At 35.8% G+C, this 15,000-nt stretch overlaps 1 protein-coding gene across 6 annotated transcripts in view; it reads right to left on the bottom strand.

Moving 5' to 3' along the window:
* Positions 1-15,000, bottom strand: part of LOC128686280 (notch homolog 2 N-terminal-like protein R) — a 925,742-nt gene that overhangs the window by 206,825 nt on the left and 703,917 nt on the right. For 2 of the 6 annotated variants that reach the window (XM_070085810.1, XM_070085807.1), the window contains exon 1: positions 7,097-7,237. The exons of the other annotated variants lie outside the window; for them this stretch is intronic. The gene's annotated coding sequence lies outside the window, so the exon portion shown is untranslated. Of the gene's footprint in view, positions 1-7,096; positions 7,238-15,000 lie in introns of those variants that run through there. 6 annotated transcript variants of the gene reach the window in all.

The raw sequence follows: 15,000 nt of genomic DNA, 5'->3' as shown, positions 1-15,000 counted from the left end.
AATGGTGTATATCTACATTTTTGGGCATAAGACACAAAATATCATGAACATATCTGAACCATTTAGCTCTATTAGGGAGGATTGCGTTAAGCAACCTTGTTTCAAAAAATTCCATGTATAGGTTACTAAGAACAGGTGAAAGAGGATTTCCCATTGCCATACCAAACTTCTGAGTGTAAAACTTATCATTAAATACAAATTTTGCATCAACAATGCAAAGTTTAATAAGTTTAATGATAGTAGGAACTGGCCATGGTAAATCATAGTTAACGAGTTCTTCAGATAAGAAACTTAATAAATCATCAACAGGAACTTTCGTAAACAAGGAAGTAACATCAAAACTAAAGATGTTAAAATCATTTAAGTCATTTAAGAAGAGAATAAATAAATATACAAGGTATGATATAGCACGTAATGAAAGTAGTTTGTCAGATTATGTATTGGTGGACAAAAGGTTGATGGGTAGGCTCCAGGATGTACACGTTTATATTATTATTATAATCAGAAAAAAAACGTTTATAAAAGGGCAACTGACATATTGGATCATTATTTAGTTGTAGCTACAGTTAGAGTAAGAGGTAGATGGGAAAAGAGGAAAATGGCAACAACAAGTAAGAGGGAAGTGAGAGTGTATAAACTAAGGGAGGAGGAAGTTCGGGTGAGATATAAGCAACTATTGGCAGAAAGGTGGACTGGTGCAAGTATAAGCAGTGGGGGGGTTGAAGAAGGTTGGAATAGTTTTAAAAATGCAGTATTAGAATGTGGGGCAGAAGTTTGTGGTTATAGGAGGGTGAGTGCATGAGGAAAGAGGAGTGATTAGTGGAATGATGAAGTAAAGGTTGTGATAAAAGAGAAAAAGTTAGCTTTTGAGAGGTTTTTACAAAGCAGAAGTGTTATAATAAGAGTAGAGTAAATGGAGAGTAAAAGAAAGGTGAAGAGAGTGGTGAGAGAGTGCAAAAGGAGAGCAAATGATAGAGTGGGAGAGGCACTGTCAAGAAATTTTAATGAAAATAAGAAAAAAAATTGGAGTGAGTTAAACAAGTTAAGAAAGCCTAGAGAACAAATGGATTTGTCGGTTAAAAACAGAGTAGGTGAGTTAGTAGATGGGGAGATGGAGGTTTTGGGTACATGGCAAGAATATTTTGAGGAACTTTTAAATGTCGACGAAGAAAGGGAGGCGGTAATTTCATGCACTGGACAGGGAGGTATACCATCTTTTAGGAGTAAAGAAGAACACGATGTGAGTGTGGGGGAAGTGCGTGAGGCATTACGTAGAATGAAAGGGGGTAAAGCAGCTGGAACTGACGGGATCATGACAGAAATGTTAAAAGCAGGGGGGGACATGGTGTTGGAGTGGTTGGCATTTTTGTATAATAAATGTATGAAAGAGGGGAATGTACCTAGAGATTGGCGGAGGGCATGTATAGTCCCTGTATATAAAGGGAAGGGGAACAAAAGAGAATGTGAAAATTAAAGAGGAATAAGTTTACTGAGTATACCAGGAAAAGTGTACGGTAGGGTTATAATTGAAAGAATTAGAGGTAAGACAGAATGTAGGATTGCAGATGAGCAAGGAGGTTTTAGAGTGGGTAGGGGATGTGTAGATCAAGTGTTTACATTGAAGCATATGTGTGAATACTGAGTATACCAGGAAAAGTGTACGGTAGGGGTTATAATTGAAAGAATTAGAGGTAAGACAGAATGTAGGATTGCAGATGAGCAAGGAGGTTTAAGAGTGGGTAGGGGATGTGTAGATCAAGTGTTTACATTGAAGCATATATGTGAATAGTATTTAGATAAAGGTAGGGAAGTTTTCATTGCATTTATGGATTTAGAAAAGGCATATGATAGTGGATAAGGGAGCAATGTAGCAGATGTTGCAAGTATAGTGAATAGGTGGTAAGTTACTAAATGCTGTAAAGAGTTTTTATGAGGATAGTGAGGCTCAGGTTAGGGTGTGTAGAAGAGAGGGAGACTACTTCCCGTTAAAAGTAGGTCTTAGACAGGGATGTGTAATGTCACCATGGTTGTTTAATATATTTATAGATGGGGTTGTAAAAGTAGTAAATGCTAGGGTGATCGGCAGAGGGGTGGGATTAAATTATGGGGAATCAAACACAAAATGGGAATTGACACAGTTGCTTTTTGCTGATGATACTGTGCTTATGGGAGATTCTAAAGAAAAATTGCAAAGGTTAGTAGACGAGTTTGGGGATGTGTGTAAAGGTAGAAAGTTGAAAGTGAACACAGAAAAGAGTAAGGTGATGAGGGTATCAAATGATTTAGATAAAGAAAAACTGGATATCAAATTGGGGAGGAGGAGTATAGAAGAAGTGAATGTTTTCAGATATTTGGGAGTCGACGTGTCGGCGGATGGATTTATGAAGGATGAGGTTAATCATAGAATTGATGAGGGAAAAAAGGTGAGTGGTGCGTTGAGGTATATGTGGAGACAAAAAACATTATCTATGGAGGCAAAGAAGGGAATGTATGAAAGTATAGTAGTACCAACACTCTTATATGGGTGTGAAGCTTGTGTTGTGAATGTAGCAGCGAGGAGGAGGTTGGAGGCAGTGGAGATGTTCTGTCTAAGGGCAATGTGTGGTGTAAATATTATGCAGAAAATTCGGAGTGTGGAAATTAGGAGAAGGTGTGGAGTTAATAAAAGTATTAGTCCGAGAGCTGAAGAAAGTTTGTTGAGGTGGTTTGGTCATTTAGAGAGAATGGATCAAAGTAGAATGACATGGAGAGCATTTAAATCTGTAGGGGAAGGAAGGCGGTGTAGGGGTCGTCCTCGAAAAGGTTGGAAGGAAGGGGTAAGGGAGGTTTGGTGGGCGAGAGGCTTGGACTTCCAGCAGGCGTACGTGAGCGTGTTCGATGGGAGTGAATGGAGACGAATGGTATTTGGGACCTGACGATCTGTTGGAGTGTGAGCAGGGTAATATTTAGTGAAGGGATTCAGGGAAACCGGTTATTTTTATATAGTCGGACTTGAGTCCTGGAAATGGGAAGTACAATGCCTGCACTCTAAAGGAGGGGTTCGCGATATTGATAGTTTGGAGGGATATGTTGTGTATCTTTATACGTATATGCTTCTAAGCTGTTGTGTTCTGAGCACCTCTGCAAAAACAGTGATTATGTGTGAGTGAGGTGAAAGAGTTGAATGATGATGAAAGTATTTTCTTTTTGGGGATTTTCTTTCTTTTTGGGTCACCCTGCCTCGGTGGGAGACGGCCGACTTGTTAATATATATATATATATATATATATATATATATATATATATATATATATATATATATATATATATATATCTAGATATATATATATATATATATATATAGGTAGTAGGTTGGTAGACAGCAACCGCCCAGGGAGGTACTACCGTCCTGCCAAGTGAGTGTAAACGAAAGCCTGTAATTGTTTTACATGATGGTAGGATTGCTGGTGTCCTTTTTTCTGTCTCGTGAACATGCAAGATTTCAAGTACGTCTTGCTACTTCTACTTACACTTAGGTCACACTACACATACATGTACAAGCATATATATACACACCCCTCTGGGTTTTCTTCTATTTCCTTTCTAGTTCTTATTCTTGTTTATTTCCTCTTGTCTCCATGGGGAAGTGGAACAGAATTCTTCCTCCGTAAACCATGCGTGTTGTAAGAGGCGACTAAAATGCCGGGAGCAAGGGGCTAGTAACCTCTTCTCTTGTATATATTACTAAATGTAAAAGGAGAAACTTTCGTTTTTCCTTTTGGGCCACTCCGCCTCGGTGGGATATGGCCGGTGTGTTGAAAGAAAAGACATATATATATATATATATATATATATATATATATATATATATATATATATATATATATATATATATATATATATATATATATATATATATATATATATATAAATATATATATATATATGTATATATATATATTTTTTTTATTTTTTTATTATCACACCGGCCGATTCCCACCATATATATATGTATATATATATATATATATATATATATATATATATATATATATATATATATATATATATATATATATATATATATATATATATATATATATATATATGCAAAACAACCACTCTGAAAGAAGTGAGAAATTCCACGAATTTGTAGTCCTGAATTCATAGATGAGGAAATATCAAAAATTTATGAAATAGGTAATGATTTAAAATACACAAGAAATGTAATTGATAAATCTTTTAAAGTTGCTAGAAATACTTTTTACAATCCAAAAAGGGACAACCAGCCTTATTCAACTAAAAATATGTTGGTTCTCCCTTACCATGAAAACTTGGTTGATATGCCTTCTCTTCTTAAGACTTTTAATATTAAAGTTGTATTCAAAAATCTTGATACAGTAAAAAACTTTTGATAAAGAATTCCCCCCAAAATGCTGATGGATGTGTCTATAAGATTCCTTGTAAAATTTGCGATAAAGTTTATTACGGTCAAACTGGTAAAAATCTCGAACTAAGATTAAAACAACATAAATATAGCATTAGAACTGGACAAGATTCCAATGCTCTATTTATTCATGCAAGAGATTTTAACCATCCAATTGATTTTCAAAAAGTTGAGAAAGTAGTATCAAGCAAGTCCATGGTCGACAGGAATATAATTGAATCTTGATTCATAAAAAGCAGTTTTGACAATAATATGAATATTTCCTTTGGTTTATATAAATTAGATCCATTTATAATTAATAGAATTTGGGAAGAATTTAATAATACACTGGACAAATAATAATTTTTAAATTTTCTTGGGTAGAATAGTTTGTGGGTGAGTTGTGCAAAGGACCTATCCAAGTTGGGTCGGCGCGCGTCAGGTGTTTAATCGTTGTGGGATCTGATAGTGAGGTGTTGGCCAGACCCCTTATATAGCTTCCTTGGATGCTTTACTTTCATAGTTCCTTGATAATGTGAGTAGTCACGAAAGCGCTTGGAATTTCTCTATTCTTTCAGAGTGGTTGTTTTGCATATTCTGAAATCACCTGTTTACTGTGATCTTATTGCATATATATATATATATATATATATATATATATATATATATATATATATATATATATATATATATATATATATATATATATATATATATATATATATATATATATATATATATATATATATATATATATATATATATGGCAGGCAGAGAGCATGCATAGTTCCTTTGTATAAAGGCAAAGGGGATAAAAGAGAGTGCAAAAATTATAGGGGGATAAGTCTGTTGAGTGTACCTGGTAAAGTGTATGGTAGAGTTATAATTGAAAGAATTAAGAGTAAGACGGAGAATAGGATAGCAGATGAACAAGGAGGCTTTAGGAAAGGTAGGGGGTGTGTGGACCAGGTGTTTACAGTGAAACATATAAGTGAACAGTATTTAGATAAGGCTAAAGAGGTCTTTGTGGCATTTATGGATTTGGAAAAGGCGTATGACAGGGTGGATAGGGGGGCAATGTGGCAGATGTTGCAAGTGTATGGTGTAGGAGGTAGGTTACTGAAAGCAGTGAAGAGTTTTTACGAGGATAGTGAGGCTCAAGTTAGAGTATGTAGGAAAGAGGGAAATTTTTTTCCCAGTAAAAGTAGGCCTTAGACAAGGATGTGTGATGTCACCGTGGTTGTTTAATATATTTATAGATGGGGTTGTAAGAGAAGTAAATGCGAGGGTTTTGGCAAGAGGCGTGGAGTTAAAAGATAAAGAATCACACACAAAGTGGGAGTTGTCACAGCTGCTCTTTGCTGATGACACTGTGCTCTTGGGAGATTCTGAAGAGAAGTTGCAGAGATTGGTGGATGAATTTGGTAGGGTGTGCAAAAGAAGAAAATTAAAGGTGAATACAGGAAAGAGTAAGGTTATGAGGATAACAAAAAGATTAGGTGATGAAAGATTGAATATCAGATTGGAGGGAGAGAGTATGGAGGAGGTGAACGTATTCAGATATTTGGGAGTGGACGTGTCAGCGGATGGGTCTATGAAAGATGAGGTGAATCATAGAATTGATGAGGGAAAAAGAGTGAGTGGTGCACTTAGGAGTCTGTGGAAACAAAGAACTTTGTCCTTGGAGGCAAAGAGGGGAATGTATGAGAGTATAGTTTTACCAACGCTCTTATATGGGTGTGAAGCGTGGGTGATGAATGTTGCAGCGAGGAGAAGGCTGGAGGCAGTGGAGATGTCATGTCTGAGGGCAATGTGTGGTGTGAATATAATGCAGAGAATTCGTAGTTTGGAAGTTAGGAGGAGGTGCGGGATTACCAAAACTGTTGTCCAGAGGGCTGAGGAAGGGTTGTTGAGGTGGTTCGGACATGTAGAGAGAATGGAGCGAAACAGAATGATTTCAAGAGTGTATCAGTCTGTAGTGGAAGGAAGGCGGGGTAGGGGTCGGCCTAGGAAAGGTTGGAGGGAGGGGGTAAAGGAGGTTTTGTGTGCGAGGGGCTTGGACTTCCAGCAGGCATGCGTGAGCGTGTTTGATAGGAGTGAATGGAGACAAATGGTTTTTAATACTTGACGTGCTGTTGGAGTGTGAGCAAAGTAACATTTATGAAGGGATTCAGGGAAACCGGCAGGCCGGACTTGAGTCCTGGAGATGGGAAGTACAGTGCCTGCACTCTGAAGGAGGGGTGTTAATGTTGCAGTTTAAAAACTGTAGTGTAAAGCACCCTTCTGGCAAGACAGTGATGGAGTGAATGATGGTGAAAGTTTTTCTTTTTCGGGCCACCCTGCCTTGGTGGGAATCGGCCGGTGTGATAATAAAAAAAAAAAAAAAAAAAAAAATATATATATATATACGAAAAGCTAATAAAAAATAAAAATAAAGAGAGTTTAATATAGCATGCATGATTGTATGTAGGTATGCTTAAAACATCTCAAGTACTAACTTGGGACCCATAGCCTAGGAGGAGAGAATAAACATATTTCAGGGAAAACCTTGAAGTTTCTCCCCGGAACTGGCCGAGTATTTTTTTCCCGCTACCACCCTCATATATGCATATAAGTGGCTTTTTTTATATACGCCTTACTAAATAGTAACTTAGGGAAAGAAACAAAGCAACACAACACACAAGAACTTACTGGTTGGTGTTATAAGTAAGTGGAGGCTGGCTGGATGATTATGATGAGCGTGACCCCTGGTGACCTGCCTGGTGACCTGCCTGGTTCATCAAACACAAGAGTCTAGAGACTGGCGCAGCTCACACACTCACTCAGGCGTCGACCTCCCTGATACCAGCCAGCAATCCCGGACACATGAACTAATAAGAGATGCCATACACTGGGTCCCCAATATACTATTACAACTGTTTATCCTTTAAATGACTCCAGGAATGATGCTTTGAAAACTTATTTACATTTGCATTTCAAGGGTTTGCAATTGCAGTTTTAAAAACATAATTACTAATTATGAGAATAGGAAATTTAAAATTAAAATAATTCGGAGGCAACGATAGTGTAATCAGCTGTCTCCTCCCACTTGCCAACACTGTTACTACTCATTACAATGACAGAATTACTATACAAATTGGTGACTAGCTCTTGATCCAAGGAATTAAAACTATCTTTCTATTCCCTGGGTCAGACTTTGAGTGGTTCTCTACACGCTTTCCTATGAACCTAAAAGGCCATGCAATACGGTTCAGTACACAAGACGCTACATAACGCGCCACTTGGATGCCCTCTTCATTATATCAAGGCAAAAAAATAATGTTTTCACAAATGAATAAGAAAAATAAGGTGCTTTTACAATTTCTTCCTGAAAATTTATTCTTGTGTTCATTATAAATATCTGAGACACTGCACATAACATCAATTAGCAAGAACTTCTGGGAATTTAATATTTCGTTAAAAATACGGTTCGCGTTTTTTTAGTGCCTTAGTTTTTAAATGTGTTTTGTGTGTGTGAACTCACTTATTTGTGGTTGCAGAGGTCGAGTCACAGCTCTTGGTCCCGTGTGTGTGTGTGTGTGTGTGTGTGTGTGTGTGTGTGTGTGTGTGTGTGTCGAGGCTCAACTCTTGGCTCCCCCTCTTAAGCTATGGACTAAGATTTTTCTCAGATTCAATACAAATATCCGTAGGATGAGGATTTTTTTTTTAATCATATTTGGTAATCTGTGAAAACTTTTGTTCTAGCTACTGACAGTTGTTTTATCTAATAACAGAATTGTTCTACCTAGTGTCACAAGTGTTCTAATTAGTGTCACAAATATTTTACCTAATGTCACAAATGTTCTAACTAGTGTCACAAGTGTTCTAACTAGTGTCACAAATGCTCTACCTAGTGTCAAATATGTTCTGACTAGTGTCAAAGGTGTTCTAACTAATGTCAAAGGTGTTCTAACTAGTGTCAAGGGTGTTCGAACTAATGTCAAATGTGTTCTAACTAGTGTCAGAAGTGTTCTAACTAGTGTCACAAATATTCTATCTAGTTATATCATAGCAAAGTTGTGTTTTTTACATTCTTCCTAGAGCCATCTTCTAGAGCCATTTTAACAGAATCATATGAACAATCTTTGGTAATTATCGTCGGTAAGGCAGTGACCATCATCAGGTAGTGGATCATCATGTTACTGAGACAAAGGTCAAATATGGTGGACAATTAAATGCAAGAAAATGATCATTCACCACTTTAATAAGACAAACAACAATTTGGAAAAAAACAGCAAATGCAACAGTCATGGTACAAGAACGAGCAAAAACGTTTATATATTTCTTTTTACAAATTCAAAATAACATGATATTGTATTGATTAATTTATAGATGAAAGCAAGAAGAAATATTAAGCTGCGTTGATTCCGACTGTTCTTCTTTGCCGTACATTTCACTAGTTCTCATTTGTTATGTGTGTAGTTGGTAGTGTTAATTCAGGAGTAAGTACTTCTAACGAAGATATTACGAGATCGATGGAAAGCTTCTGCTTGTAGTCTCAAAAGATATATTTCCCCATCCCCTCGTCTTGCAAATGCAATATCACAACAGTATTCCACGATGCTGTATTCGGAGTTTTAGTGCTGCTTTTAGTGTCAACACTCTTCATCCCCAAGTATTGCATTTAGTGATATCATATAATTACTGAGTATCTCTTTGCTAACACGTGTTAATTTCATAGTACACCAATCCCATATGTCTTGTATTGGCTCTTCCATAGGTGCTCTACAGTACATATGTTATGTATAAGGGTTATAACTGGTCTTTTCTGTATAAATTCGATGTTTTTGAAGTCGTGCCACGTATATGAAATGAGAATTTTGTGAATTTATATTCAGGGGAACATTCCGGGATATTTTTACATTTAAAAGCTCACCTTTTAGGGCCTTTGATGCTGTCACATTTGACACACAGCGCTTACGAGAAATATTTTCCCATAATGTTGTGTTCAAATCTTTGACTGAAATTGCAGGCTTTGAATCAATCAGAAGCAATCGAAAACCAATCCTTTCATTACTGCGAGGTCACGTCCTCCTCGTGCTCTGTTAATCAGCTACCTGTCCAATAATAGCGCCTTATGATACTCTACTCTGTTGTTACTTTGATGGCCAGTTCTTATGTTTCTTATGTGTCGCTCTGTACTGTATTGTGTCTGGAGACTCGTCCTCTGTTTATTGCATCCAGGCATAATGTGCATGTGATGAGACGCTAAGTCAACCAATTTCAGCCATACGCCAAAAATATTATTCTCAGATACGGCCCTCGTCAACTTCGCATTCCAGATGTATGACTTTTATCATCAGGTGCAATAGAATATTTATCATAAATATTAGTGTCAGTTTACATAGGTTTGAGAGATAGATAATTTTGTTCAAGAGTTTTGATTCTACAGTCGTGTTATTACGATTTCGTGAGTCAGTTTTGACTGTTTAAATCTCACTACAATGTAAATTGTCTAAAATTTTGAACATCGTTGACATTTTCTGAAAACTGGCTGTTTGTAAGTACAAGTCGAAACCATTATGATGTTTGTTACTTGAACAATTGTTATTAAATACTGCCGAAGTAGTTTTTCGAAGGCCAAATTGTCTCTCGCCAATTGATGATGATGAAGGATTTGTATATTTTCGAAACCCTACGTTAAATTGTGTAAAAAAAACTGATTAAAAGTGTACCCCTTAGGAAAGACAATACATTTAGGGACATCGATAACTGTTAAGTTCATTCGCTTCCCAGTGGGGTGTTATCGTAATATTCTCTTCCGTTCTTCATTATATTGATCACACCGAGATGTGCATCTCTCAGTTTGTATACACCGAGTGGTGTATATCTTTAACTATATATACGGAGAGGTATGTACAGTATATTGTAGTATGTATATACAACGAGTGTGTATCTTGAAGAATGCACACCGAAAAGTGTGTATACTTAACCATAGTTTAAGTATATACAGGCAGAGCTGTATATACTTCAGTGTTCCTTGATACTGGTGGTGAAGGGCTCTTGGACCACTGAACCGAGGCTACCCTCTCTTTCCTTGGATCAAACTTGATTACCTCCTATTCAACAGGTGCTATATGACTCACGCTTTAACGCATCCCACTATATATCGTAAGAATAATAAAGTGGGTATTGGGTATGTATAGGAAAGTTAGATATAATGGTATTGGGTAGAGAACTAAAGAGGAGTGGAGGAGGAGGGGGGAGGGGAGTAGGGAATGTGCAAGAAGAATGAGAGTGAGAAATCAAAAGCTGAGAGAACTGTGAGAATAATGAGACTCAATATCGTGACTGAAATAATACACAAATAACTCACACATAGAAAATTTAAATTTATGACCGAAATGTCGTCATAAGTTTCAGTCTGCCATGTGCGGTTTGTGTACTGAGAGTACAGAGGTTGGGGCTAAGTGTACAGAGGTTGAGGCTAAGAGTACAGAGGTTGAGGCTAAGAGTACAGAGGTTGAGGCTAAGAGTACAGAGGTTGAGGCTAAGAGTACAGAGGTTGAGGCTAAGAGTACAGAGGTTGGGGCTAAGAGTACAGAGGTTGAGGCTAAGAGTACAGAGGTTGGGGCTAAGAGTACAGAGGTTGGGGCTAAGAGTACAGAGATTGGGGCTAAGAGTACAGAGGTTGCGGCTAAGAGTACAGAGGTTGGGGCTAAGAGTACAGAGGTTGGGGCTAAGAGTACAGAAGTTGGGACTAAGAATACAAGAGATGTAAGCTTCTTTTTCTGTGGATGTTGGGACGATTTGGTGAAGCATATGTTGAGAAACGATGAATATAATGGTGGAATAGGGACACTGGAGCTGGTGGGAAAACACAAGAGTGTACTGGAGCACAGATGCTAAGGGAAATGGAACGGTGAAGTGTATCAACAGTCCAGTGGAGGTGGTTGGTTTAGGTAAGGGGTAGTTTGGTAAGTTACCGAACAGATAGTATCGTCATGGACCGTAAGGGTCTCTTGTTATCTGCCTTTCACATAACCTCTCACCCTTCGATCGCTTTTCACAGGAAGGAATGTGATAGCAGCAACAGGACTATCAGAAACATCCAAGAAAGGGTAACAGAGAGCACTAGTCGGTAAAGCCGGACACTTCTGTTCCGGGATAAGTTCATTTACAAAGAAAAAAAGCTGAGAGAAAGGTAACCCATATGGAAGATAAGAAACATAGAGGAAAAGGTACGAGCGACGGTCACAGTGTTAAGGAGTCCACACGATCGAGAAGAGACAAACCGCCATGACTTGACCTACTTAATCCCCCTCAATCAATAGATTTATTAATATTTTTTCATTAACAATGAAAAAAATATTTTTATTTTTGGATAAAAAGTAACGTACAAACCTCACCTTAACTTCTCTAAAACTAAAGTAGCTTTTTGTAGCTAAATTCTGAGATATATATATATATATATATATATATATATATATATTATATATATATATATATATATATATATATATATATATATATATATATTATATATACATATATATTATATATATATATATATACATACATATATATATATATATATATATATATATATATATATATATATATATATTCTTTCAACACACCGGCCGTATCCCACCGAGGCGGGGTGGCCCAAAAGGAAAAACAAAAGTTTCTCCTTTCACATTTAGTAATATATACAGGAGAAGGGGTTACTAGCCCCTTGCTCCTGGCATTTTAGTCGCCTCTTACAACACGCATAGCTTACGGAGGAAGAATTCTGTTCCACTTCCCCATGGAGATAAGAGGAAATAAACAAGAACAAGAGCTAGTAAGAAAATAGAAGAAAACCCAGAGGGGTGTGTATACATATGCTTGTACATGTATGTGTAGTGTGACCTAAGTGTAAGCAGAAGTAGCAAGACGTACCTGAAACCTTGCATGTTTATGAGACAGAAAAAACACCAGCAATCCTACCATCGTGTAAAACAAATACAGGCTTACGTTTTACACTCACTTGGCAGGACGGTAGTACCTCCCTGGGCGGTTGCTGTCTACCAACCTACTACCTTCAGTATATATATATATATATATATATATATATATATATATATATATATATATATATATATATATATATATATATATATATATATATATATATATATATATATATATATATATATATATATATATATATATATATATGTCGTGCCGAGTATGTAAAATTTGTCAATTAGCAAGAACTCATTTAAAATTAAGTCCTTTCGGAAATTTTCTCTTGTGCGTTTAAAGATATATTTTTTTTCATTAATGTTAATGTAAAAAATCCTAATTTTGCACCAAAAGAATCTTAGAAAACTTACCTAACCTTATTACAATAAGAACAATTTATTTTAGCCTAACCCAACTATATATATTTTAGATTTGTTTACAGTAATTTAATACTAAACAAACACAGTGAAATATATTTTTTTCGTTAGGTTCAGAATGATTTTGGCGAAATTATTGCATACACAAATTTTCACTTGTCTTATATGGCAAGATGAGCGTTGCTATTTAAGCCAAGATCGCAAGTTCTGCCTATTCGGCAGAATAGGAAGGCTGATGCATGCAGGGGTTGAGATGAAAAGCTGTAAGCCTTCTCCCTGAAAGCTGGCTGCCTTGGATCAAACGTGTAGCGTATGTTACACGCCAAGGTATTGTCCGGTGTGGGTAGATTGGTAAAGCACTGCGTATCTTGTCCTAAAGTTCGTAGGTTCGAGTCTCCCTCAGCCAGAGATCAGTGTTTATATATATTTCGCATGCTTTCGCGAATTCCTTGCATTCTTCAAATCTCTAGTAAGGCTAATGCATGCAGGGGATGAGATGAAAAGCTGTAAGCCTTCTCCCTGAAAGCTGGCTGCCTTGGATCTAACGTGTAGCGCATGCTACACGCCAAGGTATTGGTCCAGTGTGGGTAGATTGGTAAAGCACTGCATACCTTGTCCCAAGGTTCGTAGGTTCGAGTCTCCCTCAGCCAGAGATCAGTGTTTGTGTATATTTCGCATGATCTCGCGAATTTCTTGCATTGTTCAAATCTCTAGTAAGGCTGATGCATGCAGGGGATGAGATGAAAAGCTGTAAGCCTTCTCCCTGAAAGCTGGCTGCCTTGGATCAAACGTGTAGCGCATGCTACACGCCAAGGTATTGTCCAGTGTGGGTAGATTGGTAAAGCACTGCGTACCTTGTCCTAAGGTTCGTAGGTTCGAGTCTCCCTCAGCCAGAGATCAGTGTTTGTGTATATTTCGCATGCTCTCGCGAATTCCTTGCGCAAGTATATGTATATATATATATATATATATATATATATATATATATATATATATATATATATATATATATATATATATATATATATGCAATAAGATGACAGTAAACAGGTGATTTCAGAATATGCAAAACAACCACTGTGAAAGAATAGAGAAATTCCAAGCGCTTTCGTGACTTCTCACATTATCAAGGAACTATGAAAGTAAAGCATCCATGGAAGGTATATAAGGGGTCTGGCCAACACCTCACTATCAGATCCCACAACAGTTAAACACCTGATGCGCGCCGGCCCAACTGGACAGGTCCTTCGCACAACCCACCAACAAACTATTCTACCCAAGAAATTAGAAATTTTAAAAATTATTGTTTGTCCAGTATATATATATATATATATATATATATATATATATATATATATATATATATATATATATATATATATATATATATATATATATATATATATGTCGTGCCGAATAGGCAGAACTTGCGATCTTGGCTTAAATAGCAACGCTCATCTTGCCATACAGGACAAGCGAAAATGTGTGTATGCAATAATTTCGCCAAAATAATTCTGAACCTATCGAGAAAAATATATTTCACTGTGTTTGTTTAGTATTAAATTATTGTAAACTTATCTAAAATATATTTAGTTGGGTTAGGCTAAAATAAATTGCGCTTATTATAATAAGGTTAGGTAAGTTTTCTAAGTTCCTTTTGGTGCAAAATTATAAAGTTTTACATAACATTAATGAAAAAAACATATCTTTAAACGTATAAGAGAAAAGTTTAGAATGGACTTAATTTTAAATGAGTTCTTGCTAATTGACCAGTTTTACTTATTCGGCACGACATATAATTATATATATATATATATATATATATATATATATATATATATATATATATATATATATATATATATATATATATATATATATATACATATAAATATATATATATATATATATATATATATATATATATATATATATATATATATATATATATATATATATATATATATATACATATATATATAAGGTTAGGTAAGTTTTCTAAGTTCCTTTTGGTGCAAAATTATAAATTTTTACATCAACATTAATGAAAAAAATATATCTTTAAACGTATAAGAGAAAATTTCAGAAAGGACTTAATTTTATATGAGTTCTTGCTAATTGACCAGTTTTTCATATTCGGCACGACATATATATATATATATATATATATATATATATATATATATATATATATATATATATATATATATATATATATATATATATATA

This window comes from Cherax quadricarinatus, chromosome 17 (assembly GCF_038502225.1).
Source record: "Cherax quadricarinatus isolate ZL_2023a chromosome 17, ASM3850222v1, whole genome shotgun sequence".
NCBI classification, from domain to species: Eukaryota; Metazoa; Arthropoda; class Malacostraca; order Decapoda; family Parastacidae; genus Cherax; species Cherax quadricarinatus.
This window is presented reverse-complemented; position numbering and strand designations above follow the sequence as displayed.